This window comes from Peromyscus maniculatus, chromosome 19 (genome assembly GCF_049852395.1).
Source record: "Peromyscus maniculatus bairdii isolate BWxNUB_F1_BW_parent chromosome 19, HU_Pman_BW_mat_3.1, whole genome shotgun sequence".
Lineage (NCBI taxonomy): Eukaryota > Metazoa > Chordata > Mammalia > Rodentia > Cricetidae > Peromyscus > Peromyscus maniculatus.
In genome coordinates, this window is record NC_134870.1 from 43732074 (window position 1) to 43750910 (window position 18837).

The window sequence follows — 18837 nt, forward strand, 5'->3', positions numbered from 1 at the left end:
CGGAAATAGGAAAGAGGCATTCACTCATCGCTACAGGCATCACTGATGCCTCATCCAGCCTCGTCCCTGCTACCCCCACCATAAGGGATGTTAGGAGTAAAGTTACTATTATCACAGGGTCTTGGGTACACTGCTGAATTAACCAACTGTCATTTCAGGCCAAAATCTCTAGCACCACCCGCTCAGGAGCACAGAACATTCTAGGTAAAAATCCCCCAGCCCTGCCCCTTTACTCCTTGGTTAAGTTCTCCAGGGTGGGCGAGACTTGGAGAGGGGAAGGTTGGGGTTTGAAGACGCCGTGCCAAGGCACCACGCTCTGCCAAAACGCTTCTCAGACACAACAGTTTCCCAGGACCGGGTCCACCTTCCTTTTCTCCCAGAGTATCTTTTCCCGGTTTTATGCTGGAACCTTGGAATGGTTTGGGGACCAATGAGGTGGCAGCGGTTGATTCATGGATCGTGGTGAGGGGAGATTTCATTTCCAAGGAAGAAGGGGGGTGGGAGCGGGCGGGGAAGGACAGCGAAGCCAGAGGGGAGGCGGGGGAGAAAGTGGAAAGAGGGGGCCAAAAGTAGGAGGGGAGGAGAGGAGAGAGCCTGCGGGGAAGAGCCGAGGCGGCGGAGGTGAACGCGCGAGGTAAGCAGAGGCAGCAGGTTCGCCGGCCGGGGACACCGGGAAGGCGGCTGCTGGCGAGGGGCGTGGGCAGGACCGGGACACCAGGGGGACGGTCCCTGTCGGTCGGGCGGCCCCGCACGGTGGTCGCGTCCCCGGGCTCGGCGCCCCGCCGCCCCGGGGTGTCCCCGCCCGCGCGCGCCCGTTGGGGGGCCCGGGGAGCGGCGCCGGCCGCCCGGCCGCATTGTGACGTAGCGGGGCCGCGGCAGCGCCTCCGCCGCCCGCCGGGTCTCCTGCGCCCGCCGCTCTCGCCGTCTGTCCGTCCATCCCTCCCTCCGTCCTTCCGTGCTCCGGTGAGTCCAGGTCCCTCCCCGGCCCCCCGGCCTCCAGCCGCAGGCGCTGCGGGGAAGAGAGGGACGCAGGCGGCGGCGGATGAGCCCGTGCAACTTTGCACCCGGGCGGGCGACACCCTGAGGGTTCCCCGGTCCCGGGGCCCCCTTTGTGCCTCGGGTCCCTTCTGCCCCGGGCCGCGCGGTGCCGCTGCCGAGAGCCACTAGGGTAGATCCGCTGTGGTTAAGCCAGGCAGCTTCACCCCGAGGGACCCAAGTGGCTCCCGCCTCGCGGTCCTCGGCTCCGATGCAGGGGATTGTTCTTTTCATTGGCCCTTGCGCCGGCGTTACGCTTGCAGCTACCTCCGATGGTCCCGGAGGCGGGGATGGGTTGTGCCGAGGCTCCTGGGAGCACTCAAGGAGGAGCAAAGGCTTAGTGATAGCCACACTAGTAACTAGAACAATAACAAACGTGAAGGGGATTCCGGGTGGTGTCGCTGCCCGAGGGGAGACCCCGGCCCATCAGCCCCGCGGCGCCTAGGCTGCCCCGTCCAGCCTCGGCACCTCCTCCCGGCGCTGTCCGGCGTCCCGGGCTTGTCCAAGTCCTAGGGAAGGTTTCTTTCCCGACCCTTTCTGTGGCCGTGACTTTCGTCTGCAGGTGGTAAGTGGGGATGAAGCCAATGTTGGCTATTGTCAAATGCCACGTTTTGTTTATTTCATTTTTTTCTTTTTTTTTTTTTTTTACAAAAAGAAAAGGGGGAATATTCTGAGCCAGTTCTGGCAGCCATACAGTTTCCACAGGAAATACTAGCATTCTTTGAGGAACACGCTACTGCTTGCAGCAAAGAAAGTCTTCAGGAGACAAAAAGGCAAAGGCATTGTTGCTCATTTCCAATGGGCGGCTTGGAGGGTGGAAACGTGTTGTTTTTTCCTGTGGGAACATTGCTTTCCTTGGGAAAGTTAATTAAGGAAACATTGCTATCCGCGTCCCCCCCCCCTTTTTTTTTTTCACTTGCTGGAGGTGGAGCCCCACTCCTCTTGGTTGTTACTGACAAGTGTCCATCAAAGGGCCCCTAAAGAAGAAAGAACCGCCGCAGGACAGTCTCGCCACACACCACGTGCTGTGGAGCCCTGCCAGGGTACAGTTTGCTAAATGAAATAAGGGCTATCTGGGGAGGCTTATGAGGATTACATTTGTGCAGATGTCAGTTCTCCGAGGTGTCAACTCTAAACACATTATGGTCAGGCATCATCATTTCGGTGCTGAATCTGCAAGCAGGCAAAAACCTATTTCTCATTATGAAGCAGACATCTCCGCTGGGAATAGAGTCAAATCTGTATTTCATTTGTACATATTGAAAAATTTAAAAGTCAAGAGAGCAAGATGTGGGAAGGCAGTATGCTAATGTGTACACACCTGGGAGGCAATGTCTATTGGCTGATTCTGATGTGCCTTGATATTAAATTACTTTCTGCATAGCAAAGTGCAGGGAGACACCTTTAAACTGTCCTTACAATTAGGAGGAAAATGTGTGACATTTGGGGACTGATCACAGAAGTCTCTTTCCAAGAGAGCCTTAGCTGAGGATTGCCCATAATAGAACACACATTCATTCCCAGGTCTAGAATCAGAAAGAAGACAATGGTGCTTCTCCTAAGGGTCATAGAGCATCGTTAATGTCAGTAATACAGGAAAAATGGAGGTTTGTAAGAGAGCTTTTATCAATCTGAACGCAACCTTTATTGTCCCTAAGCATTTCGTGACGGGAGTTTACAAGAGCTGAAGTATCTGAAAACGATACTGCATTCATGAAAGTGATTACGGTCTGTTTGTCCGTGTCCGAAGGGAAGTGACTAAAGCGAGTGGATTTTTGTGTGCCATGTCACAGCTTTGCTGAGGCCAGACAGCTGTTCGGTGCAGGTGTACAGTGGAAAGAGAGAATAGAAGCCAAAAAAATCTGCGAGCACTGTTGTTTTGGAAGGACTTGGAGGAACTTCACTGGGCCCGGGAGGAGGGGAACCCACAGAAACATCTAAAACATACAAATGCTCTTTGATATGATCAGAGAAAGCCTGGAGCCATGTTTCTTGCCAGAGTTAAGTTGTTCCTTGTGAAAAGAAGAAATCTCCCAAGTAGCAGGTGCATCATTAGAAACAACACAGGGGACTTTCTCTTTTAAATGCAAAATCTAATTGAAGAGCCACAAGAGGATCATGACACTCTCCAAGCAAAAGCCTAGGTTTTGGCAATCTTTCAGGTTACAGATGCGAGTCCCATAGGAGACATATGTGTCTTCAGAGACAAATAATATATGGTGAAAATCAAATAGTTGCTTCTGTGCATCATGAACCCAAATATACTTGTTTACTCTTGCTGTTTAGTATGTAAATCCACTTGCAAAGTAAAATTTCCTGAAGTGAATACATCATTTGGATTTCTTAGCTATGTACTATGTATTATTTTCCAATTAGATAATGGACTTCACAGTTTGTGGTTGGAAACTTAATTCTTTTATTAAGCCTTTAAAATTAATGATCATAGCTGGACATAGTGATGTATACTTGTCATTCCAACACTTGAGAGGTAGGGGGCAGGAGGATCACAACAAGGTCGAGGGTCACCTGGGATACATAAGATTTCCACGCCAGCTAGGGCTTCACAAGCAGAGCTAGTCTCAAGAAGGAAAAAAAAAAAAATCTGAATCAGAAATAAAATGACCAAAAGAGTGGTCATTGATGCCTGACCCCAGCAAAAGTGCTAGTGGACTCTTAAATTGTTATTGCATATTCATTTTGGGTATATGTAGAATATAGAAGTATAAAATGCAAGGGTCAGAGAGGTGGCTCAGGGGTTAAGAGCACCAGCTGCTGTTCTCGGAACCCTTGCCTGGTAGCTGGCAATTTAACTCCAGCTCCTGAGTATTTAATGCCCTCTTCTGGCTTCTGCCAGTATTTGCACACACATGGCACTCACTCACAGTGATATATACACATAAAAAAAAACAATAAAATAAATCACACACACACACACACACACACACACACACACACACACACACACACTCTCCTCATAAGGAAATTAAAAGCAGAGAATAGGATACCTAAAATTTTAAATAATGATACAGAGCATGACATCAGACATGTTAGAACTGAGTGCCCAGAAACTAAATAATAACTGTGAAGGAATATGAGGAAAGTAAACATATCTGTTTAGCTATCTTATCAGTTATCCATTGACTCCATAATTTAGTTGCTTAAAACAACTACTAAAGCTCATGGTTCTGTTGGTCAGCGGTTTGGTCTGCGTTCTGCTCGTATAGTTTGGGTTCCTGTAGATAAATAATATCATCAGTCAGCTAGGAGGATGGCCTTGGATCTTGAATAGCCTTCACTACTCGTCTGCTTGTTGTCAGGCTATTATCAGAGTCCCTGGGTGAACTGGGACATAACCTCCCTTTCTTTAGCAGACTGGTCTGGGTCTCTGTACACAGCACCCACACCATATTCAGAGAGCAGGGAAAGGGGCGAATGGGCAGCCACCAGTGCAGAAACAGGTGCTGAGTACCTGTTCATGCCATGTTAGCTCTTCTCCCACCGGCTTACCAAGTTCAAAGTTCACCCCAGATTTGAGGTGTTTGGAAAGACAATACCTGAGCTGGGAAAGAACTACAAAAAAAAAAAAAAATCATAACATTAAAAAAAAGTCTATAAGACACGTGAGTACAGTTGATTCTAGGAGGAGCATTCTGCTGCGGACTAACCCATGAACCAGAAATGTGGAGTTTGCATGCTTATGGCGCACTCAGCATGTGAGTTGAGAACCGCCCACTGCGTCATTGTCTCCTAAGAATGGCGCAATGGTGATGAAGGACATACTCCTATCTTTCTGATGGTGGCAGACTTGGGGGGAGGGTGGCAGAATCAGCAGGACATGGCTGGAAGGAGGAGAAGGATGTGAATGGAAAATAAGAAGCAAGGGACCTATCCAGGGGACTCCAGATTTAGGATTGGGTGACGGATAATAGAGCTAGTGAAAGCACAGGGTCAGAATCATCCTGAGATTTAAAACAGCTTAAGCAACCGAAAGAAGGACTGTGCCCTCACGAGACATGGAGAAATCTGTAAGTGATTCATTGGGGGCGGCGGGGCGGGGGGGGGGGGGGAGAATTCAGTCCTACAAAGGTTTGTTAAAGGAGGCAGCGTGAAGGCAGAAGTACTTCATAAGCTAGAGTCTGCTGAGAAGGTTAGCTGTTGCTTAGGTTTGCATTCCATTGTATTACCACGGATAGACAAGTGTCTTTGGGTAAAGCACCAGAAAACCAACGTTCTAGGCTTCCTTACTTTACAATGAAGTCAGGGGGCCCTTGTTCAGGATGGAGACAGCTATTCTAGGGATGTGGAGAAAGGAGCCAATCTCTGGCCTTGGGACTGTCATAGCAGACCCCGTTGGCCTAGCCGGGGTGGCATGCATGTTCCTGAGCCAAAGCACTGCTTTTCAGCCTCCCCAAGGTGACATGCCAGAGGGAGTCGATAAGTGCATCCTCAAGAACACCGACACTAGCCTCAGGGCTACTCAAGGGTGGCACAATCAACAGATGCCCACTGCGGAAGAATGCTTGACAATTGATTTGGGCCTGGCTACCGGGAAGAAGTCAGGAAGCAACAAGTGAGGCATATTTACAGTGAGCCATGGGTGCACTAATAAAAAGTTAAACCCATGGAGTAGTTGGGTTTTCTCACGGAGAGCAAAGAGAGAAAAGGCAGGCTTGTACAATGCCTCATCTGGATTCCTTCACAAATGTTAGCGGACATTTTACTAGAAAGGAATGGAATTCTAAACACGTTCTGTTCTGTCTTTCTCCTGAAGACGTATTCAAGTTGCTGCTTCATCCGCCTCATTTGTAGATAGCCCAACTGAAATTCAGGTGGTGTCCTTCCCATCAAATGCAGCTGTTGGGCCAGGCAGAACACCTGGCCTCAGTGACTTCACGCAATTAGTCTGAGCAGCACGTACAGCTGTGTTTTGTGGACGAGCCATGGATGGACCAGCTTAAATCCCAGCGTACACTTTTATAGTATTTTTCTGTTTTATTGCCCAAGCCTAAGAACCCTGAAGATACTCAATAAATGTTAATTGAATGAGTGAACGCACCATTATCTGGTGTAGTAACATTTTCTGAAACAGTCTGGTCTGGCTTTTCATTATTCAGGGTAGAGTTGGCTATAAAATCCCTAAGTGCCTTCTGCGGACTGACATGTTTCCAGGCACTCCTGTCACAGTAACATAAGTTATTCTTTTTTTCTAATCCATCACTCATTAAAAATAACTTTTCCTTTTTTTTTTTTAAATAGAAATTGTTAGGGAGCAGGTATTTTGCAAGTGATAGAAAGCAAGTGACAGTCTCCACCTATTCAAGTGGGAAGGGACATGCTAGAGATCCGGTCTGAGACTCTGTCTTGCATGGTGCCAAGACTGGCTTAAAAAGAAAATACCCAAACAAGAGAGAGTGGGTTCTGTCAAAGTACACATAGCAGATATCTATTCCATCTGTCTTTTCTGAAAACCATGCCTTCTCACGACATCCCTAAGCCCAAAACCTTGGAACTAGATCTAACTCCTTCATTTCCTTCTCCACCTGGCCACCCCCAGAAGCCTCCTGCCCCAGTTTCGGATCTGTATTTCTCCTCTGAGACCATCTGTGTTTCACTTTATGGGGCACCTGAAGATGATGCCTCAGGTCTCCCGTTCTGGTCCGTCCTAGTCCCCAGCACAAAGTTCTCTTCTCTAAGCAGATGCAGTCAAGCCGTGCATCTAGAACCATTCGTAACCTTGTCACCACAGACCATGAGTTCCAAAGTCTTGTGCTGTGGACTCTGTCTTCTTCTGAGGATGCAAGAGAGGGGAAGGAACGGTGGGTGTGTTCATGTTGGCTGACCTGTATCACTTTAAGGGACTTATTGGCTTCTACATGAGCTGTTGCCTCAGTGGGATATTATTGCATCCTTCTTGACCCACTGAACATCATTATCTTTTCAGACACAGCCCCGATATTTTTCTCTCAAGAGATAATATCTACCGCCTCCTGTATATCCCCTGAACCACGCTTCACCTTTCGATACAGCCTTCGTATGCACGCTAGTCTCCCCCTCTAGACAGATGGCTGAAAAACAAGACTGTGGTGTCTAGTTCTCATGGTCGCTTTTGCTTAACCTAATGCTGTTCACACCACGTACGTCCTGAATCTTTCATCTTTAGAGATTTTTTTTAAAGGTTATTTTCTCTTAGGGTTTATCTAGTTTCCTTTAACTTGATTCTCCCATGTGCAGCTCGTAGTATTAGACAAGAAGTCAGATTCTCTTTGAAGTTGCTGTTCAGATAGTTTATCAAAAGTTTTTTTTTTATGATTGCCTTTTAATTAGTCCCTAATGACTACATTAAGATAGAGCCTGAAAACGAAGCAACCCAAAGTAAATCGCTGGACTAACATCTATGGCTTGGAGATCAGAAGAATCATTCCTCCTACCACAAAGGAGGATGGCTAGTGCCTCCATTTGTGAGGTCTGGGGTGCTCTGCGCTGGGTGCTTGCTAGATGCTTTATAATTATAATTTGTTATTTAATTCTCATAGCAGACCCACGAGTGAAATCTTTTGTTTCTCGTGAGGAAACAAAGACTGAGAGTTACAGTGGCATGTTTCCCTGTAAATGTCTCCCTAGTGATGGCCAAGTTGCAGGACAGCTCGCCTGGGTGCCTGACCAGTAAAAGCAAGCTCGGACTTGAACCTCCCATTTCATGACACATAATGCTTTTAGCGCTGTTTTCAGGTGAAATGACTGCCTCTGGAGAGATGACCTGGGGTTATAAGAGTTTAGTGATCTTTCAGGGGACTCCAGTTCAGCTCTCAGCACCCATACTGGGGGGGCTCACAACTACTGGCTCTTTGCCCCCTACTGGCCTCGACAGGCAACTGCGGTCACACATGCACATGCCACACCCTCCCATTCACATGAATAAAAATAAATCTTTTAAAAAGGGTTAAAGCATCCTAATGCATCTACCCCAGCCATTGACAAGTTGGTTAATGGAAAAGATATCCAGAAGGAATGATCCTAGCACCACTGTATCTCAGATTACAATGATTGGAAATGCCAGGGTTTTTTTGTTGTTGTTGTTGTTTTGTTTTGTTTGTTTGTTTGTTTTGAGGACTTGTTGCTCCTAGTATTTATACTGCTTTTTTTTTCTGGAGCAGACACGAAAGGCTTGGTTCTGATCGAGTGCCATTCACATTTACTCTCTACATTTTCAAAAGGAACAAGACACTGCAAGCCACAGAGCTCAATGCTTTTTAACCTATTTTTTTTTTTTTAATCTAAGGTTCTCATAAGAGTTACAGAGTCTTTACTTTGAGGGGGGAAAAGATGTGCAAACATACATGTATACTACTTCCTGTTGATTTTCCCTGACTCCACAGACCCTATCTGTTATTCAGAACGTTTAAAGCTGACCCAAAAGAAAGATGAGAGTTGTGTGTTTCCCAGACATCACATATAATCATTTATTTAGTGTTTGTCATTTCCCAGTGTTTTTGAAAAGTGTTTTATAGCTAATCAACTCTCTAAGACCTGCACCACAAACCGGTTTACGCCATAGTAAATGAGGTGAATGAAGGAACTTAAGTGGTAAAATGAAATTAAAGGCAGAATCATATGTGTGTTGCCAGCCCTTCAGGATGCCTCTACCTGCATGCATCCTACCATAGAGTCAAAGCTGAGCCATGCAAAGTGGAGCCTCCCTCGACCTTTACCATTCCTGTGGGAAGTTGGCTCAGTGGCTGCTTCTACCGCAGAAGCCTCTTCCAATGACCCCAGTGCAGGCTCAGGCTGCACCCTATGTTTCCAAAGATCTCAGTTCATTCTTCTTCCCTTGTCCCTGACTCACACAGTAGGTGTTTGGCATCATTAGAGACAGCTTTCCCGGTTTGATCATCTCAATTCGAACTCCCGCTGTTGGGTGCAATTCACACACTGAAATTCTAGCCAAGTAGATACTCAACAACAAGAGTGACCATCAGTTCTCCTGGTGACCCCGCTGAAGATATTGAGGCCTGTTGTTAGCCTTTGTCCTCCAAGCTCCGGTCACAGCAGTAGGTAAACAGATACAGAGCCTGAGCTTGTGGTACCTATATCTATCCCAGAGGGGCTCAGATATTTAAATGAGTATTAGGGTTAATGGAGACAGAAGCACAAAGTATTTTCTACTGAAGTCTCTCTGTTCTTTGCATCTTCAGAACTGTAGTCACAAACCTCCAGAGACTTTGTTTACAGCAATTGGGGGGGTAGGGAGGGCAGCATGCAGGTTGATGAGTTCATTGCAGTCTCCTCTTTGCAGACCTGAAGCCCAGAGTGAGCCCATGAATTAACCTCAGATGGGGTGAAGATGGGGTTAACGGGTTGGTCTGGCCCCCAGTAGAGAACTGCTCCCTTTAAACCACAAGCTGCTCCTAATTTACTGGAGATGTTATTATCGTGGATTTTCTTCTCTGGCTGGCTTTACTGCAAATGAATGCAGCAGACAAACTAACTCAGAAAGCAGTGACATTGCCAGTCTCTCTATGTCTCTTCTTCGTGCCGTGGTTACTTCATGCCATGGTTACCTCATACTGTGGTTACTTCTCCTGGCCTGTTCCTGAGACAGCCTCCCAGAACCTCCCTAGAATTTCCCTTCACAGACAGAAAGGTAAAATCTCATGAATGCAAAACAAATAGGTGGTTTCACGTTTCCTAGCAGGCATACTATAAGTCAAAGCAAACACGTGACACTGATTTTAATCATATGTTTTCCTTAACCCAGTGCATCTAAAGCCATAACATTTCCATGTGTTCTAAATCATTAACCGGATACCTTGCATTCTTTTTATTTTTGCACACTAAGTCATTGAAAGTTGGTGTGCATTTTATACTTATCCCAGACAAGCCACGTTTCCAAGGCTCGCCAGCTACTTGTGGCTAGTGGCCCCAAATCGGAATACAGACTTGGATTCACCAAGTTTTCTTCATCTGACCCAGTCAGCACTTAGCGTCAACCTCAGCTCTTGCCTGGACAGGAGATGTCCGTGGCTTTGTATGCTCCCCATAGTGGGTGACAGGGTAAGGAATAACAGGTTGTCATCCCTCTTACTCATTCTGTGGGATGTAATGTAATGTAACTATAGCATTCTTGCTGTAGTCTGTACTGAGCACTCAGTAGGAGGCAAATGAATGAACGAGGGTGTTTGCAACCCTAGGAACTGAAGGGTTTGGTATGTGGAGGCTTGCCTTGCCACACTTGGGGCATATACCACATTCACAACCTCTAGTTTCCACCTCCCAGCTCTGCTCAGAGTCACAGAGCCCTATTTGGGTCACACTGAATGACTGGAAGTTTCCATAGTCAGAAAGTGAGAGGTTGCACTACTGTGTACTGAGCCTACGCATTTATTGCTTGTCTTCTGATTTCATTTTCTGAGGTCAAGTAAGAACTCGACTATGATAAACCATGATACTCTTTCCAGGATAAGAAAACAAACAGGAGGACAGGCCAAACCCAAAGAGTCATCCACTAGACAGACCTCTTACTGAGATTACCAAAAGCCCATTGACATATACAACATTAATACACAAGGAAAAAGCAAGCTGCAGCAGAGAGCTGGTAGAGTCATCACGAGCTCTGTTTTCTGGCGATCTCCAGTTAGTTTTCCTCTCCCTGAGAAAATGGGAGATTTACATCCTAAGTACAATTGCCTGTGCGTATGCAGTATTTAAATGTCTTCAAGTGCTTCTAAATGGTTAAGAGCATATTTTTGCATCTCTACTTTATCCTCAATGATAAATGTCACTTAAAACAATCCATTCAATCACATCTAAAAAGACTGCTACTCTCATGAGCCGTACTAATCCCATTCGTGAAAAAAAATCAAAGTTTGGAAACAGGAGATTTCAGTGTTTCATCTAACACTTGAAAGTAGAGGAAAGAATATGATTACCTCAAACCCATTTAAAGAGTCATTGAGGGGCTAGAGAGATGGCTCAGCTGTTGGAAGTACATACTTTGCTTGCACAGGACCCCAATTCTGTTCCCAGTACCCACAACCTCCTGTCACCCCACTTCCAGGGGGATCCAACACCCTCTGCTGGCCTGTAGAGACACCAGCATTCACACACACACACACACACACACACACACACACACACACACAATTAAAAATAAAATAAATCTTCAATAATAATAAAGGGGAATGCCTTGAAGGCCAGCAAGATGATTTGGTGGATAAAGATGCCTGCTGCCAAGCCTGTTGTCTTGAGTTCTATCCTCATTTCCTACGTGGTTAAAGGAGGGAGCTGACTCCTGTAAGCTTTGCACAGGTGAGACCTGAGTGTTGTGGCACATGAGGGCTGTGGTACATGCACACACACACACACACACACACACACACACACACACACACACAAACACACACACACACACATGAATAAGTAAGTGTGGAGGAAAAAGTGCTGAAATCAAAAGTAGAATTAGGCCTAACCTCAATGTGACCAACATTGGCAGTCTTCACCTGTAGGCGGATTTTTTTCTTTGAGCCGACAGCTCACAAAAAAATGACACAGAAACTTACTATTAATTATGAAAGCGTGGCCTTTAGCTTAGGCTTGTCTCACCGAGCTCTTCTAATTTAAATTAACCCATTTATATTAATCTACGTTCTGCCACATAGTGTTACCTCTTTTCCATCTTGCACGGCTTGTTTCCTCTTGGTCTGGCTGGTGACTCTGCCCTTCTTCTTTCCAAAGTCTTCTCTGTCCCTGGAAGTCCCACCCAACCTCTTCCTGCCTATTTATTGGCCATTCGGCTCTTTATTAAACCAATAAGAAGGCGCCTTGGCAAAGACACATCTTTACAGTGTCAACAAATAGTCTGCAACATTCACCCTAGGAACCTCTCGACCTGCTTGAAATTATGTTCCCAAATCCACACAGGAAAAGTAAATCTTGCTGTTCCATGCTGTGTATCAGGAGGATTAATGAATTCAGACAACACTTTGAGCAATTTAAGTAAAGAAAACTCTTAGGGCCACTGGGGCGTGAAGTAACATGCCAATATTTATTTTTGCAAAGTAAATTCCCAAAAGCTAGGAAAAATCGTCACATATACCATATGGTAAATAACTGAACATTAGCCCTGTTGAAGTTATCCGATGGAAGACATGGACAGTTCAAGATGGACAACGCTTTCCTCCACTGGCTCCAATTTGGGGACTGCTGCTTTCATCCGAGTCTCTGCAAAAAGAATCCACGTCTCTCTGCAACTCACATACGCTTCTTCAAACACCATGGCTCTGGGGTGCTGTGCTGGTGTAATTGAAAACCTATAAAAAGGCTGAGAGCTACTTTTGAATTGGCTCAGTGAACTTGGACTGGATTTGTCAAAGTGGTGAAAGGTTTAAAGGAATTTTCATAAATGAAGTCTCCAAGCTGTGTGTTAACCATAGAATTCCAATGAACTCCGAGGCCCATGAACTCAGGGAAGAGCGCCTCAGAGGAGAGCAGTCATAGCAAGATGGAAATACATGATTCATTCCCATCCCTGGAGTTGTGCTGATGTAAGCACACTTAGCCACTGATAATCATAATTTAGCAGCCCCGCTGTGTACTAAAGCTACAGTTGAGAACTCTAATCTTTAATTGAATCGAGTACTCACAGATTAACATGGTGAAAATCTCGGGTACTGGATGTAATACAATGTTTACTAATGTTGCTAAGAAATAGAGCGGAGAGGAGATATTCACAAGTTCCGGATTGATTTGCTGAGAAAGGGGGGAGGGGGGGTCTGCCTCTCCCTGTTGGGAGACTCTTCACTGCTTCTCACTTCCACAGTGTCTCTAAGTGTGTTTCATACTCAGAAGCCCTGAGTTTTCAAAGTTGTCATTTGTCATGAGTACATGGGTATGTGTGCGGAAGTACACCCTCAGTGGCTATTTGAAAAAGAGTCCTCCCCACCCTCCTCTCACTGCCCCGCCCTCCTCCTCTCCAAAAAAAAAAAAACCTGCATGAGTAAACATCATAAAGGTTTAAGGGTTTTTAGTGAAATAAAGTTTTCTATTTGTTGGACTTATCAAGAAAATATAGAGTTTCTTGAAATGTAATTATCACCAGGCTTTGCATTCTGGCCTTAGTGAGAAACTGTCAAATTATTAAAAAAAAAAAAAATGAGCCAAGTTGACAGTTTTCCAAAACCATTAAAACGTGCATGTACAAAACCAGTCTTACTCTGCTTTTTTTTTTTTCCTTTTCTCCCCTATTTGGCACTCACTGCACGATGCATTGTATAATAGTTTTTTTTTTCTCTTAATGCAAAGCTGACATTTGCACAGCATGAGAGGGAGAAGCTGTGCCAGCTCGCTTGCCTTGTCTCTGAGAACAAGAGATTGCTATGTGCTATTTCAGTCAGGACCAGGCCTTAAAAGAAGTGTCCTCCCCAAGCTCAAAATAAGAGGGGGAAAAAAAACCCCGCAGGGACAAATTCCTATTTGATCTATTTGAGGCAGGCTGTGGTACTCAGGGTCTGGTATTTCAAAGCAGGAGGCCTTCCTGAGAGGGAAAGCCAGCGGAACACTTGACTAGCTGTCTCATGCTTCAGAGAGGACTTGGGCTCATTATCAGATTCTATACTACATCCAATCTCAGAAGGAGCTGGATGGAGTTAGGGAAGGGGCTGCCACGGGCTGCCAGGGGACAGGAGCATGACTGCACGTCAGCAAATGTCCTTAGCTATCTCTAGGACTGTTGTTAGAACACACTTTTACCTTTAGAATAATTACTGACACATTGCTGGAGAGAGCCAGTTGTTAATTGTGCTGAGAACTGATTTCTCAGCCTACAAAAGCATCTAGCCCAGCGTCTGGTGGGTATTGCATGATCAGCGTGTGTTGGCTGGAGAAGTGGATCTTTCAACATGTCTTGAAAAGTGAATGTGTTTATAATCTAAGACCTGAGGCTAGCTCCAATGCAATTAACTGAAGCTAGGGGCTTTAATTTTACAAAAGAGAGTCACTTGTTTATGCCCAGAGAATCTGAACAAAGGTCTCGTGAAATTCGTAAGCAAAAATGTCATGTAGTGGAAGGTATCACTCTTTGAGAGGTAATGAAACCAGAAGGTCCTAAAACCTGCTTTTCTAGAACTTTTGATGCTAGGTGAGAATTTGGAGCTTTGACAATGAAGAGACAGAGAATTGAGATAATAAAAACTGACATGTGGATTTAAAAACTCCTTTAAAGAGTTAACTCTGATCATTTCCATTATCTCCCCAGACAGAAAAATATGAACACTGTTGGATAATAATGGTAGACAGGATGGTAGACGTCACATTGGTTCTAAGCATAATGTTGAACATAGAGCACAGGCTAGATTATCTATGTGCTTATAAGGCATGTGATTTGGGGTGGTTTATTAAACTTTTCAATATTTTGATGCAGTTTCATCCTTTCTCGAGTTCACAAATGTTTCTTAATTACGCCATTTATTCCAGGTGAGTTTTAGTGGTTGGATTTAAATGAAAATAGTGACATCAGATCCATTCCTTTTTCTTCACTCACTGTGTGTGCGAAGGTATTTGTTGGGTTTGCAGGATGAACTGACAGGTCTCTTGCTTCTGACTGGGTTTCCATCAATCAGAAAGACCAGCTGGAGATTTGCAAACAAGTGGAGAGAGGAACTTTAAATGGATTCCCTGAGCTTCCCATTGCCAAACCACCTCCCTATTGGCTGCAGCTGCAGCCATCTCTCTAGGGCTACTCTCTGGGCTGTAGCATCTGTGCCCCACTCCAGACACTTCAACCTGGTGAGTGCTCCTTGAAGTCTTTTTGTTTGCTTGCTTGCTTTTTTGGTTTTTTGAGACAGGGTTTCTCTGTGTAATTTTGGTGCCCGTCCTGGATCTCACTTTGTAGACCAGGCTGGCCTCAAACTCACAGAGATCCGCCTGGCTCTGCCTCCCGAGTGCTGGGATTAGAGGCGTGCACCACCGCCACCAGGTACTCCTTGAAGTCTTAAAAGGAGCTCAGTGTTCTACACTGCCTCTTAGTTTGTGTTAAACTATCCTCAAATTATATTTGTATCTATGATCTGTTTCCTGTTGGGGACCTGATAGACAGAAGTGACACCCTGTCTCAGAAGTCATTATAAGAATAACATGATTTTAGTAGCTTCAGTACAATGATTGCTTTCTAGTGTGCACCCAACAAAGCTGAGTCCTCCATTATTTAACGGAAATTCCTTCATTGGGCGGTTTCACTCTTGAACATTGTAAAGGGTGCTCACATAAACTAAAACAGCTAGATGGGTGATATAATCTTACCAACGTCACATTCATATTCCTTTACTGAGCAAAATATAGCATGTATAGCTGCATTGTTGACATTACAGCATTATCACCATTGGGCCACATAATTAAATACGAGAAATACTGAGGCTTGAACTCATGGCCCGATACTGCTGGGCTCTACTACTCAGCTATACTGCCAAACCAGCTTTCTATTGTTAAGTAATAAACCGGGTATGCAATATTGTTATTGCATTATTTAAATCTTTCAAAGTTTAAAAAGAAAATAATAATTATTTTGCAAATATTAGAAGTGAAAAAAAATAAAAAGGAAAACCATCAAGGGCCAAGGCCATACATTGCTCCCATGGCAGAACTAGAAAGTGAAGAAAAGATTTTAGACTGCTTCCCAGTACAGGGTACATAGTCATAACACGTTTGGAAGAGAAAGCTATGTTTTCAAAGTATTTTGGTAAATTAAAACAGAATCCACATGGGATAATTGGGAATGTCTAAAGTAATAAACCACAGTTGTGACTACTAAATAGCAATAGGATTGAATCATGAACACTTCACCGTCTTTGGGTTAATTACTGTAAGGTCTGGAATTAAAAGCTCTTCACATTTTTACCCTCTGGGTAGTTTCAAAATAGATGATGTTAGGGTGGGATTTCTTCTCAGCTCCTGCTGAACAGAAAACTAGCATCAATACGCTTGGTACATCTTTGGCTTCTGGCTTAAAGGGCTTGTTCTTAAGCTCTATAAAATGAGTTGCTTTGTGATTTTTAGCATTATTTCACACGAACTCATGCTCATTGAACTGTTTGTCAAGAACAAAAACTAGAAAATTCTCTGAAGAAACAGCCAGTTGGAAAAACAAATCATAACCCTCTTTCTTTCCATTTCATAATAAATGTCATAGGTTATTAAAATTTCAGACTGTGCGGGGGGGGGGGGGGGGGGTGGTGCATGCCTTTAATCCCAGCACTCAGGAGGCAGAGCCAGATAGATCTCTGTGAGTTCGAGGCCAGGCTGTTCTACAGATTGAGATCCAGGACAGACACCAAAACTACACAGAGAAACTCTGTCCCCAAAACAAAACAAAATTTCAGACTGTACAAATGTAGCTTTCAATGTCTTTGGAAAAAAATGTCCACATATCTTCCCTCTAACAATGTAGCAGGGGAAAGGGAAATTTTAGAAATGCATCTTTGTTACAATTAAGTAGAATCAAATTGAAAGTTCTTTTGATGTCACTCCAGATAAGTATTTATATATCCCTCCTTCTGAGGAAGAAGCTAGGAAGGCAAAAGCAAATAATCCATTGCCAAAGGACCTGATGCTTCCAGGATGAAGTATTATCATTCGAAACACTGGGCTCCTGCTTTTCTTTTTTTTCCCCCATTAGTATTTTCTTTAAGGTCTTTTCCAGATAGGATTCCTTCTTTCTATTTTATTTTTTCTTTAAGAGTGTATTTTCATATATTGAAAACTAAGCAAGCATTAGCTTTCTCAGGTATGTATTATCTCTGAATTGCCCTTAATTTTCAGATCTGGTAATCAAACCAGGGTCCTACCTATGATAGGTAATTGCACTATTGAGCTGAACTTCCAGGCCAAATTTCCCTGCCCTGAGATGGTCTACCATAACGCTCTAAAGCAGTGGTTCTCAACCTTCCTGATGCTGCGACCTTTAATACAGTTCCTCATGCTGTGGTGACCCCCACCCATAAAATTATTTCATTGCTACTTCATAACTGGAATTTTTCTACTGTTGTGAATCGTAATGCAAATGTTTTTGGAGATGGAGGTTTGCCAAAGGGGTCCCAACCCACAGGTTGAGAACCACTGCTCTAATGTCTCCTTCTCCAACCTTGTTCTCTGCTACTACCTTCCACTGTGTTTCAATTTCTCCTTTTTATTTTTGGCCTTCAGTGGAATGGTCACATTTTCACTAAGAGGGTAATACATTCCTAGTCACTGCTATAAATAATTATACTGTTTTTAAATCAGCTGTGTTAATACCAGTGTCGGTAATCTAGGAACACAGTGCAGTTCTTCATGGATTATACTGAAAATATTACCTCATAGCTAAGAGGCCCTCCCTGTTTTCCAAACAGTAGTCAGGGGTTGTTACAGTGGCGTCACTGGTGTTGGTTGCAGAGGGAGCATCTCTTCTTCATGCCCTCATTCCATGAACAGATGATTTAGTAACCTTTCTGGTATGGATATAATTGTTCCCTCCTAGGAATATTCTATCCAGTGAAGGAAAGTGTCTGTCCATAGGAAGGACAGGGACCCAGTGCTGTAACCCCAAAGAGGAGTGAACGATGAATCTTACCTACAGTACAGAGATGGTCAGGTTACCAAAGGCTTCCCAGAAAACATGACATTTCGTTCAGAGCTAAGGCTTGAGTTGAGTGAGTATTCTCTAGACAGGAAATTAGGGGGCAACATTAGAGTCTGACAGAGCCTGGAAATCATATTTTGTTGTCATTTCATGCTAAGATAGATGGTGTGGGAGTGGCAGGCGATAAAGGTTCAAAGGATGACTGGAGCCAAATCTTGATCCATTTCCCACTGAGGAGGAAGGGGTTTTAGTACCACATTTACTGAATGATATTGATGTATAATGTCACGTAGACTGTGCCATCCATTCTCAAGGTTTAGCCTATCACCTCTCCTGGTGATGTCCACATTTTTTTCTAGCCCTGGACTAACAATCCTTTGTCTTTTCACTATCTGATTTCTCATGTTCTCTTTTTAAAAAGAAAAAGTATTTGGGGGGATGGGTCTCTCACAAAGTTTATGCCCTCAAAGAAAATTAATCTCCCTTCTTTCAAAAATCTTGGCCTTGTCCCAATTTCCAAGCTAGTGAGTGGTCCCAGCTTTCAAGGAAGTTGTCTGTAATGTTGTCTATATTCCAACCACCTCCCATCTCCTGGCCTGTGGAGACTCAACATTTCTTGTTTTTTATAATTTTTTAAGTTACTCTCAATATTTTTCTCTCTTCTGTCCCCATTTATATTGTTATTATTAAGGCTCCCATCATCTTCTCCTCTGATTATTGTAGCAATTTTCTTTCTCTCTATCTTTTTTTAATTGAAAAAAAATTTCAGACTATAATGTTCTGATCATGATTGTCCCCTCCTCTAACTCTTCCCAGATTCTTTCTACATCCCTACCACCAACTTCATACCCTTTCTTTCTCTTTAGAAAACAAATAGGTAGACAAAAAACAAGCTTAAAAAAAGAAAACACATAAGAATTTCTCTCTGTCTCTCTGTCTTTCTCTCTGTCTCTTTCTCTGTCTCTCTGTCTCTGTGTGTCTGTGTGTCTGTCTGTCTGTCTGTCTCTCTCTCTCTCTCTCTCTCTCTCTCTCTCTCTCACACACACACACACACACACACACACACACACACACACACACACACACACACCAAAACAGAACAACCATTAAGTTGGGATCCATAATATACAAGCAAAAAAACCACAAGTACAAAAAATGCCCAAACGAAGACATGTGAGACAAAGTCTGCAGAAATA

The 18837-nt window shown here is 44.2% G+C and overlaps 1 protein-coding gene across 4 annotated transcripts in view; it reads left to right on the forward strand.

Annotated features, from left to right (window-relative positions):
- The first annotated feature begins 331 nt into the window (after positions 1-331).
- The window catches only part of Sncaip (synuclein alpha interacting protein), a 138419-nt gene continuing 119913 nt past the window's right edge, over positions 332-18837 (forward strand). For 2 of the 4 annotated variants that reach the window (XM_016006023.3, XM_042263848.2), the window contains exon 1: positions 856-963. The gene's annotated coding sequence lies outside the window, so the exon portion shown is untranslated. Of the gene's footprint in view, positions 463-485; positions 635-855; positions 964-18837 lie in introns of those variants that run through there. The other 2 variants (XM_076555245.1, XM_006987480.2) reach the window with 2 other exon arrangements.